Below are 13,959 nucleotides of genomic sequence, written 5' to 3' on the forward strand. Positions count from 1 at the left end.
ATGCAATACACACATTGAGTGTATCAATGCAACTGATAATTACAATTATGCTTCTTTTATTAAAAACTACAGAAAAAAAAAGAAGAAAGAAAAGAAAAAGAAGTTAATATTGCTGCTAATAATAAATAATACTTAGAAAAAATAATGATGAAACTTCCCTCTCTTGCAATGCCAACAAAGCCTTATTTTAAATAACTGTAAAACCAGACAGGGACTTTTGGGTCACTTGTCATTCAAAGTGTACATAATATATCTGTATCTGAATCCATCAATACGGGCACGAGTTATTCGGTGTAAAACATTATGAACAAACTACCAGTATGTAAAAACATGATAGCTTTGGTTGAGGTGGAGCGTAAATGAATTATATTCTATGCATTTGACATTATCTATTTATTAATTTGATAGGGTTCACATTTCAGTGATTTTATTTATACAGTACTTTGTTTTATTTTGTTTGGGAGGGACGGCATATCACAATTCCTATTCTATGAATGTTCATGTATCTGAGGATTAGCACTTAGAAAGAGCTGATATGAACTATTATTTTTCATGACATGTTTGTACAGTTTATACATGTACTAGGTATACATGTAATATTTAAACTGACAAAATATTTTTGCACAGAGACTAGAAAACTCGTATTATTGCATTGATATCACAAAATTCACTATCAATAATGACATGGCACCATGGTACAGAGTCTAAGCTAACATAAATGTACATTTGTACATGTACACTCTAAGAAAACTGCAAGAAGAGAAAGATTAGTTAGAATTTCTCACAGCTACTGTACAGTGTAGATGCGTGCACAGTATGAAAAAAAAAATTATGTGTACTCTTCTTGAGAATAGTGACACATTTATTGGGTGGAAATGGGGTAACAAAGAAGAAAAACACTCTCATTTACTATCAAAGTTAAAGACTAGTTTCACAATGGGGGGGGGGGGGGGGGGGGAAGGCTGGTCATCCACTAAAAAAAGGTTGCACTCATACATGTATACACTGTATGATTTATTTCAAAGTTGCAAGCAAAAGATATTGTCTGATGACAGACTGCAAATGAGCATAAACTGAGCGATGCAAGCTGTGTACTCACCATACTGACACATATCTACATGTATACAAGGAGGATCTTTTATGTTTATGTTTTTGTTTGCACATGTCTCTTTTAGCTTGCTGTTTAGGTAAGCGGTACAACTTCCTGTGCATCCGAGATGCTGACATTTTTTTCTTCTCCAAACTGCTTTTATCCTCTTGTCAGACACAACCCATCAAGATTGATCATGCCATGCTTGAATTAGCACTGAGGTTGCGATGGAGTATTCAGCAGTATGCAAATTTATTACGTTCACTACCTGTCTGCAGACATCAGTCCATCCAAGAGGATGCAACCTCCCTCGATCGTGGGTTGAAGTCTTTAAAGGAGGAGGCGTTGATTAAGGGCCGCCTCCCGATGCATAGCCCAGGCACTTTCAATCAACAGGCAGTGATTCTCCACAAACACATGGAAGGATAGAGTGACGATTGCAAGAGTGTACCACATGAGATGGTATGCACAGCACAGATTAGCAATGCTTCTCCCGCACCTGCAATTACGGTTCATTGAGGACGTGCATATCATGGACAGATCACCTTAAAGATCCACATACACAACAAATATTGAAAGTATTTCTTGCCAGTTTCCATGTCAGGTATTCTTTAACAATTGAGAGTATTTGTATGTTCGCCTTCTATTATACAGGTATTGATCTTTAGCTTGTTATCAATAAATAGCAGACTGATACTGAATTGGCTAATTTGTGAAAAGGTCATTCTTGTGTCATATGAAAAACAAACTGCTCACTACAATTTAAAACCACATTTTTAAAGCAGGAAGTATGTAAGTGGCACTAAAAAGAAATAGATAGAGATCTTGAAGTGTGAGCATGGTAAGGTTACGTTTTTCCCCTGAAGACCTTTTTTTTTTGCTTGTCAGCTGAAAAAACCCGGAAGTGGAAGGGGAGAGGCTGAGGACCTTTTTTTTTTTTTTTGCTTGTTAGCTCATGAAACCCGGAAGTGGGTCTATGGGAAATGCGTGTTGTAGCAAAATCAGCCCGTCCTATTTAAAATGGGTTATAAACAAACGTCAGGAAACAAAGTCCTACATTATATGTCTTCTGAATACACTTACATTGTATGTACATGTGTGTAGTATTTCATCCAAATACATCAAAGAAGACTTGACTACATAATGACGTGTGAAATTATCTAAAGGAATTTTAAAATGCCTTCATTCTCAGGGTTAATCTATGAGTTGAATTTGACATCAAATATTAAACAGAAGCAGTGAAGTGAGATCAGAAAATTGTTGGACATCCAGAAAACTTGCAAAATCACTACATGAAAATAATTTCTATCTAATGACTGAATCAATTTATATTTTGCTCACATGATGTAGATGTAGACAACATTGTATACTGATCGGAATGTAGATCGTATACAATGTACGTTGGGGGGGGGGGGGACAGAAGTTTGCTTATCCTGCAGTAAATACAGTACCCTGGCACGTATCATTCCCATTGCAATGAGAATGACATTTAGGTAAAAACACTGATCTACATGAAGGCAGTAAGGAACGCTCCTTTTAACATTGCAGACAAATTATTCCAACACGTAAAGTTTTCAGCACTCATGAATGGGAGAGTAAGGCAACAGACATCAATGTACAAAATGCGATACATTCTGACTACACATCCAGAGTAGTACTGCAGTACACAAATTAATTCCATAATCTTTTCAAAAGGCTGGAACGTACAAAACGAACACTTCCTCAATTCATGTTTTGTATTGTTATTCTGGAGAAACTACTGCTAGGATAAAACTTCCACTTTATATCATTTCCTTTGAAGAATTTTCTTACAAACATATCTTGTACAAAAATTCCTTGTCTACGATGACTAATTTTTAGAATTAATCAAGAAGGATTGTGCCTAGAGCTAGAGCTGTATATTGTATGCCAAAAGAACTTGCTATGTTTAAACATGGGCGACAATTTATGCAAGACTGCCCTTTTACCCAATCATATTGCATGCATGCTACAATGTACAATACAGAGCCTCTTCTCACCTTAATATACTAGTCATAGCAATATCTTATCGATTTTAATTATGCAGAGTGGTCTCAATTCTGTACATGACAGAGTACAAAGGGCTGTGCACCACATCCAAAACGTATGAATGAATCCAACGGGCGTCCCTGCCTGTACATCAGCGTACACCTGCAAGATATTGCAGTACCCTTATACCAGTAATTTTAATAAACGATGTCCTTCGCTCTCTTTGTCCAGTTGCGGAGCTGGAGAGACGGACAGTTGGCATTAAGGGAAAATACCAGTACTTAAAAGTCACCGCGGCAACAGGCAATTCGTGACTCAAACTGAAAATCAATACAGGCTTGTGTTCTATCGGCCCTTGACAATGATTTGAAAATAAATGGATTAGTTATCCCCCAATTCAGTCTTTTTATATAAAATATCAAAGTGCCGGGCTCATATGATTCTTTTTTTTTTCTTTTAAAGAAAACTGTTACTGAAAGTGCGGACAAAATATGCATGTATGTCTAGTGACTTCTTGTCTGATAGCATACCTTACAATCTCAAAGAGTTTTCAAAATTTAAATTGCTCTCTCTCAAAAAAAAAAAAATTGCAAGTTGTTTTGTAATGGTGATTAAGGTGAACAGATTTTGTAAAAAGGCACACGTTCAAATAAACAATTAAAAAAAGTTGCTGAATACAAGTACATGCAGCCAATTTGATCGATGAATACAAATTGTCATTCTGAATTCTTGAGACATTACAACTGAAGGACATGGTATCTTAAGTCATGGAACGATTATTTTGCACTGTACAATATATGTCCCACTTGCATCTCACACAACAATCCTTTAAACTGTATATGTAAATCAATCAATTATACAACATTTAGATCACACTGCAAATTACAGAGAGTACAGGCAAGAAATACTACCAGCATGAATTTTTTTGAATTGGAGCCACTGGCCTTTTTTACGGCATGAAATTTTCGTAAATTGTCACTGGCATTCAGTGCACCATAGTGTATCTAGGGTAATATAGACAAGAACTTTTGCATACATGTACATTCTAATTTTGCAAACCTTGACTCTCACAAAATTAACAAAATAAAATGCAAGCAAACATTCTGGTTTTACAGTATACAGCCAAAGCCAAGCTACTCTGAAATGAAAATCAAATGTGACAAGAAGCATGATCAAAATCAAATACACATACACTGTATTACACACACACACCTGAGATGCAAACTTGTATACCATCTGATGATTAACTCACAAATAAAATATTATGACACTTTCTTAACAAGGACCATGGACTTACATTTTAATATAAAGAATCTACACCTGTATAGTACAATTTGCATTTACTTGACTCTCATAAACCACTCTACACATAAAAACAAATTAATTTCTATTCTCTGTGACCAATCTAGATTGATATTTCCTGCCATCATATTCCTAGACTGTTACATTTGAAGGCATGCACAAAGAAACCTACATTTATACCCTTACCCCTCCCCTCATTCCCCCACACACATACACACAAACGAACAAACAAACACACACACACACACACACACACACACACACACACACACACACTACAGAACTAAGCTGTGAAAATAAGAGAAAGTAGTGTATTTAACACTTTTCTTCTTTTTTTTCTTCTAAATTCTGTATCACTCAACTTCATTGTTTCTGAAGTACCAAGGAGATCTGTGAGAAATATAGTACTCCCTGCCTACAGTATCAAACATTACTGTCTTTAGCAGTGAGCTATAAAAAGCCATCAAACCACTGTCAAAGAGTGAGCACATCCTATTACAGTTTGGTGCCTTCTTTGTTTCTTGTGTACAATATTTTGTGCTTGTTTGCCATGATCTTTGAATAGAAAAATCAATTCATGAAAATGACATAAATTTACAGGTTTAGGTCATGTTGTGCAACTCTTCAATGCCTAAAGGTAAGAGGCAACAAAAGAAAAAAGTTCTGTGTCACTTGGTGACGGGGGAGCACAGTGTTTTGATTCTCAAAATAGAGATACAAATATCAGGAAAATATCACTGAGCACATGAAATTTTATACAATTCACATTTCTGAGGGCCAGCAAATACAATGACCTTGATCTATTTATGATACACTCTAAAAAGAATCTAATTATGGGAATGACGCACAATTAAGACAGATCATATTTATGACTATTTAAAGTCGATGCGGGAATATATTACAGAATACCCAAAATCAATGATGTTGATGCAAAACTACTCAATCCTGTGCTCAGCCAATTCAATACAAAAAGAGTGCAAAGTTGTATTTCAGTCATTTAGCCTTCACATGAGTCTTCACATGAGTACATTTGGGCCACAGTAAAATATGACAGATCACAAAGGGTTGCACATACATTGCTTTAGAACTACTGAAGGCAGCCTACCAAATCAACTGAAAAAAAAAAACAACAAACATGTAGCCAATACAAACATGTAATTACTGAAATGTTAGTTTTGTGGTTTTTACTGCTTGCTGCAAACTGCTAAATATGGGTAGATGTGAGAATAAAATACAAGGTATGATAAATATCATGTTGCTTCAAAACATGTGTGTTCACCACAGGAATCACTGCTGACCATTATTCAATACCTTTTCCTCTGACAAATTGGCCTAGCACATAATCAATCAGGATTTTCTGACATTTGAATTTCTGTGTCATCTCCAATAAATAAGACCTTTTTTAAGACGCACTCTTTGAAACCACATCTATATTTGCATACTGCGTGACCAAAAATATTTCTGGGTTTTTTGTGTCTTTGTTTTCATAGAAAGTTTTCCATTATTATTTGCTGATGTGTAATTCCTGACATACAGTAGAGTACAGTGTACATCTTCAGGACAGTCTTAAATATTTTACAGACAATTGATGACTTTTTCAATTTGTGAATAAAACAAAAGAGATGTTTAGGCAAATACAGGTCTGTAGTAATGGCAGTTACATGACCATAAAAACCAGTGGATCAATGACTAACGTACTGGAAATAAAGAAATAACAAAAATAACTAGTGCACTGTACAAATTGTATTAGTGTTTTTAAATCCTATATTTAAGATTAAAAAATCTTCACACAGTACTTGCACAACAAATTTTCTACAGACACACAATCAGTAGTTTGTAAACTGAATGGTCCAGTAGAGATGTTATGGACAATACGTTTGAGTGAGCTGCATACAAGTGTAAAGCCACGATGTCCACAGAAGCCATAGCAATCAACACTACCAACAGACATTATCAGGACCTGCCAACCTGGTGAACGAAGACGGCTTAAGTCAACAGTGACTTAAACAATGGGATTGTTTGCAGCTTTCCTGACAATAACTTTACAAAGGGCAGGCATGCATATTTGCTGAAACAACTCAAAGCAAATTGCCCAAACAAAGGACTGGCATCTCACTTTTGCTGACTATGACACCATATCTTACATCATCTATAGATTGGGTTTAGTGGTGTCCTTGAGAAGCCATATTCCACTGCAAGTGGAGATGGAAGAGGTCTGCATTGAAAATGTGTTTGCCTTAGCAACAGTTACAGGGAGCTGCCACTGACAGTCTGCTCATGCTGCCTCTCTCCATACGCACACACTCAATCAAATGACAATCAAATGACTCAGAAAACTGGGAGACATGAGAGATGTTGTCTATTAACTGCCATCAGTTGGAAATTTAAAAAAAAATGTTGCATAGTGTACATTAATGTAGTATCCATACAAACATGTGTAAGAAAAAAAAAATGCACATAAACTTTAGAGATATATGTTATAAAAAAAAAAAAATCCTGAAGTATACAATACAAAAGTCTCCAAAGTGAAATTTCTGAAACTCAGATAAAATCTACAGAAAGGATTACCATTCAATTGCCATGATGATCTTTATGCAGGAATTTGTTAATATTTAAATCATGTTCCAAGTTATGTACATGTAGGCATTTTGACATTTTAATGATTTTCCATGTCCCTTCATTATACCATACATGTGCATTCATAAACTGTATTTTCTCCTGTACACGTACAATGTATATCATACATAATGTGCCAGTGCCCTGCAAGTTACTGTATACGCCGAATATTTCGTGAGGTTTTTATTTTCACGAATTTCGCGAGTCAGCTGCTATTCCCGAAATTAAAAACATGTGAAAATATTGACTTTAATGCCGATATGAATGTGATGTACGCGCATACATTTCTCCATTCAGTACAGGACTCCATGATTGCGAATTTAACCACTCGCAAAATTGTCGGAAAGTCCCTCCTCACGAAAATTTAGACTCGTGAAATATATATATATGGCATATACAGTACCTGAGACAGTAAAGGAGAAATCAAATCAAACCAAATGTTTGGCATGAACACAGAATATTCAAGTATCCTCCAACAAACTTAAAGGGGACCTCCGGATAATTTTCAAACTTTTACATTTGAACAACTATACATTAGTCAAACTGAGTACAGAGTTTCAGAATTTCTAGTGATTGGGGTAAGGAATGAGAATGTTTTCAAAATTCATAACAAATTGCAATGAACAAGGATGATGACATGACAGCCTCACCATAAGAATGCATGAGTTGGGGCTCAAGGGAGCAGAACAAAAGAAGAAGGCATGCATACATATAGCTTTTTCACAGGTAAACTTGTTGAGCAAGTGGTATTGTAATGGAATTACACTGCTACATTTCTGAAATATATGAGGCTCTGATGTCATCAACACTGTTCAGTGTAATTTGTTTAAGATTTTCAATTTATTGGTTTCTCTGCTCAAGGACCACAACAAATTCCACAAATCTATACATGGAGCTGTTGATTTATGTACTACATGATGTGAAATTATGAAAATCGTCTGGAATGCCCCATTAAGTAGGCTACAGGATGTAAATATTGCAAACAGTTCTGTTGTTTAAGAGTGAAAACTGAATACAGTGTACTCAAAGAAAGAGCTGGACAAGGGGTCTATGGTCATTTCCCACAGAGCTGCTAAATGTCCTTTTTCTTTTGCAGAAGTAGACACAATGATAAAAAAGAAAGATTTATTTCAGGTCTAAGAACTAAACTTGATTCCTGCATGAACTGTAAAAAGTTTTTTTTTAATGTATCCTACGTGTAGATCTTTGTAGTCCTCCTCCTGTCATTGTACATTACTTTGGTTGCAAAATAAAGCCTACAAACAAAACCTAAATTATGTGACTTACCGGAAAAAAAAAAAGAGGCCGTGACATACAACAGGGCTTGACATTGGTGGTGGCAAAGGGCCATAGAAAATCGATGTTGGGCCACCATATTTCCAAAAATGTTATATTTTCATGGCCTGAGCAGGCAGCTATAATTAAAAATTCAAAATAATTGTTATCTAAAATTTCTTTTCTTTCAGACAACCACATTTCAATGATTCAAAGATTTTAGTGGCCTGTACAGACCACCCAACAAAGAAGTTAACGATCAGCGCTGCATACAGTATAAACCACAAAAGCAGTAATACCCAAGTGCAATAAGCAGTACACAGCCATAATTGGAATCCGAAACTCACTTGCTTTGTAACTTTGTATCACAGCCAACGTTACTAACGTCTTTATTTGTATTCATGAAGTCTGTTTTGCGTCCTTGCCATGGCTAGCATACAATATATGAACCTAAGATTCCTAAAATCTATGATAAGATTATGGAAGGACAAAGAGTTTCTCTTTGTGGAAATGTAATATTAGCAACAGTTCAAATACAAAGCATAATCCAAGCTTCAAATGAGTGATGTCATACTCACAGTTACATGAAAAAGACTATTTTTTGAAATGTCCGTATGATGCCATGAAAGATGACATTTGGACAAATGTTCCAACTTCCTGAGATAATTCATTGCCATTTGAACTCACTTTATACATGAAGACAGTGTTTAGTTAAATACACCAACATTCTGACATAGTTACACACACACACACACACACACACACACATACACGTTGTATACACACTGTGACCGTGTGTACAACTTGTACATACACATCATGCTACACAAACTTGATTTGATTTGAAACAAGATTTGATGACAGCTAAGCTTTGCATCACATTGTTTTTAAATATTTGGCATAATGAGCACTGTTCACTGAATGAGATCCATCCCTGCTGTAAACTGTGTAACTGCGATTCCTATGACTCTCAGTAGGACCTATATGTCTATTCAGTCAGGATATCACATTTGCTTTTAGACTCCGTCTTACAGTAAGTACTCCTATTACGTGTGTGTGTGTGTGTGTGTGTGTTAATGTGCACATACCATGTACAAGACAATGTCCTGAAGACAAGCACATTTAGAGAATGCAAAATAAAAGAAAAGTTAATAAAAAAGAATCATAATTGAAAGTTTGCTGAGCAAAATCAGCGAAATCAGCGAAGTCTGCAACTTGGGCCTAAATAATGTGCATACGCTGTAGCTCAAAAAATTAAAGTGATAGTTGTAAATGAAGGTATATTTCCCTTTTGTCTTTCAAAATAAGTAAAAAATAGTCACTTAAGTATGCACCTGATCGCACCATTAAGACTCCTAAGAGCTAAAAATGGAAAAAGCTCCCTACCGTGGGAGGCCACCAGGGGGGGGGGGGGGGGGGAACCCTCCCACACCCTCGCTCGCGCGCACATTCGCATGCCGAGATGCCGAGTCATGAAAATCTCACTTATAATTTTTTTTTTTAACTTGGCATCCCTGGGGTGAGCTAAGCCCTGTTAGTGTTACCTATCTTCATACATGTAACGTTACATGTAGTTTTCAGAATAAGCTTAGGCCTACTTGGCTTTTTTCGGATTGCAGAATTTAATGTTCCAGTAATTTGGTTAGGTAAGATCTACTTGAAAAAGGCCAAAGCAACAAAATAAAAGACAGGAATGATGGCAGAATTGAGTCAAAAGCCGCCAGAACCTATTATCAAATAGTTTGAATTTGTAAATAGGAGTTTCTGCAATTTACAAGCATTGCTTCTCAGCAGGTCTCCTATCTTTTCCACCTGAGGCACCTGATGTTAATAAACATTAACTGGTTAAACCGTTAAACCTATCTCTTACGGAGTTTTAGTCTTACTCTTATCAGCTAACGTTAGGGCCTGCCCTATCTGTCATGATTGTCAAATCAATGATTTTTGTCTTCGCCCAATATTACAATTTTGTAATTTGTTATTCTTGGTGGAATTGAACAAATAAATTGAAATTGAAAAAAAAAATGAACTAGACTATCGGTTGCTTGCTTCGCTTCGAGCTTCGGTCGCAGGTCAGCATAGTGCATAGAGCCGTACCGCGGACACATGCGGGTAATTAGCACCGCAGACAGCTCAACAGTCAGTCTTCATTCACTAGCGAATGTGTTCAAATCACGCATGTAAATCTCCCTTTTCGAAAAGGCATTCAACTGATATCTTACGAAAAAATATTCTCATTGTTGTACCACACGTTGTCACATCGATTGTAAGTACATTTACTAACCTGTTATTCGTGGTGCTGCAATCCTACTTCAACATCAGCCATCTGTTTCTACGGTATGCTGTCTTGTCACTCGCCATAGTTGCTATACACAAATTATTCTTTATTTACTATCCGAAAAAAATGCACGTCGGCTACGAGCAGCCAAAGTGTACCAGGTTCATCACACACACGTTGTGTACTGAAGAATCCATAATCCGCCGCTTGCTACCGCTCCGGATGCGGTACGATCATGTAGGGCGACGGTAGAAGTTGTGTACAAGCACAGTAGAATGGAGTGTGGATACTCTCTTTGCTTCGGATACTAGTACTAATAGTGGAAATGAACAGCTTTCGTAGATGGCGCCATGCATTCAAAGCAGGTTTTGCAAAAAGGAGTCCGTTACAAAGAATGCACAACAGGTGGAAGATGGCTCTTCCACCTCCCTTACATGTAGGAAACTGGATCGTATCACCGGACGCTTATTTTTGTCGCTCTGAATTCCATACTAGAGGATGGAATTTCGGCCAAAAATAATATCACTTATTCACAAGGTCTTGAAAATTACGAATTTTGCAAAATCAAGTAATTCACTCCGATTTTCGGAAGATAGACTTAAAGTTAACCCATCTACATAAAGTAATTTTTTTAAGGGCGGTGTAAAATCGCATTGTAATTCCGTCTTTCACTCATAAATGCACCAGAATCACACTTCATACCCACGATTCACCGTAGGTCTTAAACATTTATTTTGTACCGATAGCGGACGACAAAAAACAAAAAACAAAAACAAAATCAGGCAAATGAGGCTAGAATTTCTTATTGTATGGTGAACGGTTGAACGTGAACATTTCGGGCAATTTACTAAGTACTCTATAGAATCGAAGTCCCTCGCTTACTCGTATTTGAATGTCATTATTTCGCAGAGATGTGCACGTCCAGAGTTACCATATTATCTGTAGGCCTATATACTCACTTAATCTGCATACTCATTCTGAATATACCTGCTCTTATGAAACTCTCTTTTAGTCCTTTACTACATTGGATGCTCTTGGTCTGCATGAAGTGTCCTAGCGTGAATCCATTGAACAACTATGCGTACATCCCTCTTTGGATGACGGTGCTCATATCACGAGGATAAGCTTCAGTAGCAACAACACCAATAAGAGTGAGATAACGAGAGATCACAAAAACTACAATTCCAATTACAATGATGGTAGAGAGTTTCGTGTTTGCTTAAACTGTAAAAAGGTCTTTTCAAAGAAAATTTGAATCTATTACTCTATATCAGCGATTTGCCTTTTGAACTGTCATAGATTATCCCATAGGGTATGTATAGAGGCGTTAAAAAGCAAATGTTTGTTTTCCACAAAATTTGGTCCTGTTCGGATTAATAATAAGTCTTTGCTGCAGTGAACGAAGGTTCCTCTCTGGTGTGTAGATTTGAAGTTAGCTCTCTCAAGTAATTCTTATGTGATGTGGAGCAAACGAGGACTTCATTCAAATGCTGGTATTACAAATCCAACTTTTGACTGGAAGCCTGTAACTTAGAACTGGTGAAATTTGTTCATGTTTCTTGATTTTTGATTATACTCGTGCAGCAGAGTTTTGGATTGCTTGTAATCTCTGTATCTGTTTGACCGGCAATCCACAAAGCAAACCGTTATGATCAAGAAAGGTCACATGACGAGAGTATGAACTAAATCGTTCTGCTGTGTGTGTCTTAGTGTCATAGAATTCTCGAATTTTTCCCAATTTCGTACGATGCTATATGAAGCAGAACGACCTTTTTCGACACAAAATATTCTAGTGAGCAATTCATCATCCAAGATAACACCCAAATTTCTACAAAATGTGTGCGCCATGATTTGTATGGTACAAAGGCCTACATGTACTATCGAAATCTCGGAGACTGTAAGGATTCTACACTCTAATTAAAAAGTAATCTTATAAGACCATGAGGAGGGACAAATCCACATAAGATTACAGTTTTTAGTCTAATTGATTTAGAAATTAAATCCATTAGATTTGAAATTAATAATCTTATTTGGATTTGTCCCTCCTCATGGTCTATATTAGATTACTTTTTAATCCAACGAATTTAGAGTGTAGGCCTACTGCCCGACTGCCCAAAACCGTGATGAGATATAAATGGAGAAATTCAGGCTGTTTGACACTGTTCAACTTTAGCCAATTTAATATTGACCATTGCTATATCGTTCTGATACAGGATTCAATCTGTGGGATCACATTCTAATCTTCAGAATTCTTGAAAACTATACCCCTTGTAGACCAACTGGGTATCATTGGCATAAAACATTTTTTTGAACACCAAATGAATTGATTAAAGTTTCCTAAGAATATGTGTAAAATGAAAACAAAACTGGATACTACTATATAGCTGGCTGTTCGATGCAAATTTGTACAAATGATCAAGTGTTCTGAACGTTTTTGATTGGGTTTTTATCCTCCCTATCATAAAGAATATCGCACACAACGCCTGTGTGTCTTTGCCGCTTGCAGAGACTCCAACCCCAAGCACCTTCTGATCTGGAGATTCTCCCGCCCGAAACCCCTAGCAAACGGGAGATTCCAAGTTGCTGTGTGCGAAGCGCGAAGTTCCTAGGGTTCTAGGTGTTCTCTGGTGCTATCTATAAGGCTTATTTTCTTCAACATACGATAGCAATAAGTAAAAAATTCTTTCCCCCGGGAGACACAGAGCCAGGGCGGGAGAAATCAAATCTCAAGCTGGAGAACGGGAGATTTTGCAAAAATGGGCTTTCGGCGGGAGATCTCCCGTCGAAAACGGGAGAGTTGGAGTCTCTGCGCTTGATGGCGATGTATACCCCGATAATTTGCACGCCAGACCCACAGGAGAGTTTTGTGCAAAAAGTAGAAGCTGGCGCTAGCTTCTTTTATAACTGTTGGTTTTGTTGTGGCAAAGAAAAACCAAAACAAAAACCTACATGTAATAAAAAAAATCGAGAGACCCTCAATTTCTTACGGAACGCCGTGCATCGCAAAAGTCGGAAAACCCTGGTTAGTGGTGTAGAATGGATTTAGGCCCTTGAAATTGTTATGTTGTATAAAACTTCTTCTTCTTCCAGGTTAGCGACCACAATCAACGAGATGATTATTCTGTCACTTTTGTAGAGAGGTTGGCAGAAATTTTTGATAATTAGCTTTGATGAAAATTGATAAAATTGCAAATAAGGGACTCACTTGGCAGTCAGTTTAAAGTTGTATTATTTTCTCCTCGAGACAATAGGCCCTATTTTCCCTCAGTGCTATACGCGTTTAGGTAAAGCTTAGTCACAATCACACAGACATGACTGTAGCTATTCAAATTGAGCTTTTTGCCGTGTAGAGCCGTCTTATTTGAATTCACTAGATCTAGGCTTCAGTAAT

The 13,959-nt window shown here is 36.8% G+C and overlaps 1 protein-coding gene across 1 annotated transcript in view; it reads right to left on the reverse strand.

The window, feature by feature from the left end:
* The window catches only part of LOC139724335 (uncharacterized), an 88,783-nt gene extending 78,137 nt beyond the window's left edge, over positions 1-10,646 (reverse strand). Inside the window, exon 1 of the mRNA XM_071635478.1 lies at positions 10,575-10,646. The gene's annotated coding sequence lies outside the window, so the exon portion shown is untranslated. The remainder of the gene's footprint in view (positions 1-10,574) is intronic.
* Positions 10,647-13,959: the final 3,313 nt, after the last annotated feature.

This window comes from Diadema antillarum, unplaced genomic scaffold (assembly GCF_040938485.1).
Source record: "Diadema antillarum isolate AM-2024a unplaced genomic scaffold, OU_Dant_1.0 scf00000211, whole genome shotgun sequence".
Classification (NCBI taxonomy): domain Eukaryota; kingdom Metazoa; phylum Echinodermata; class Echinoidea; order Diadematoida; family Diadematidae; genus Diadema; species Diadema antillarum.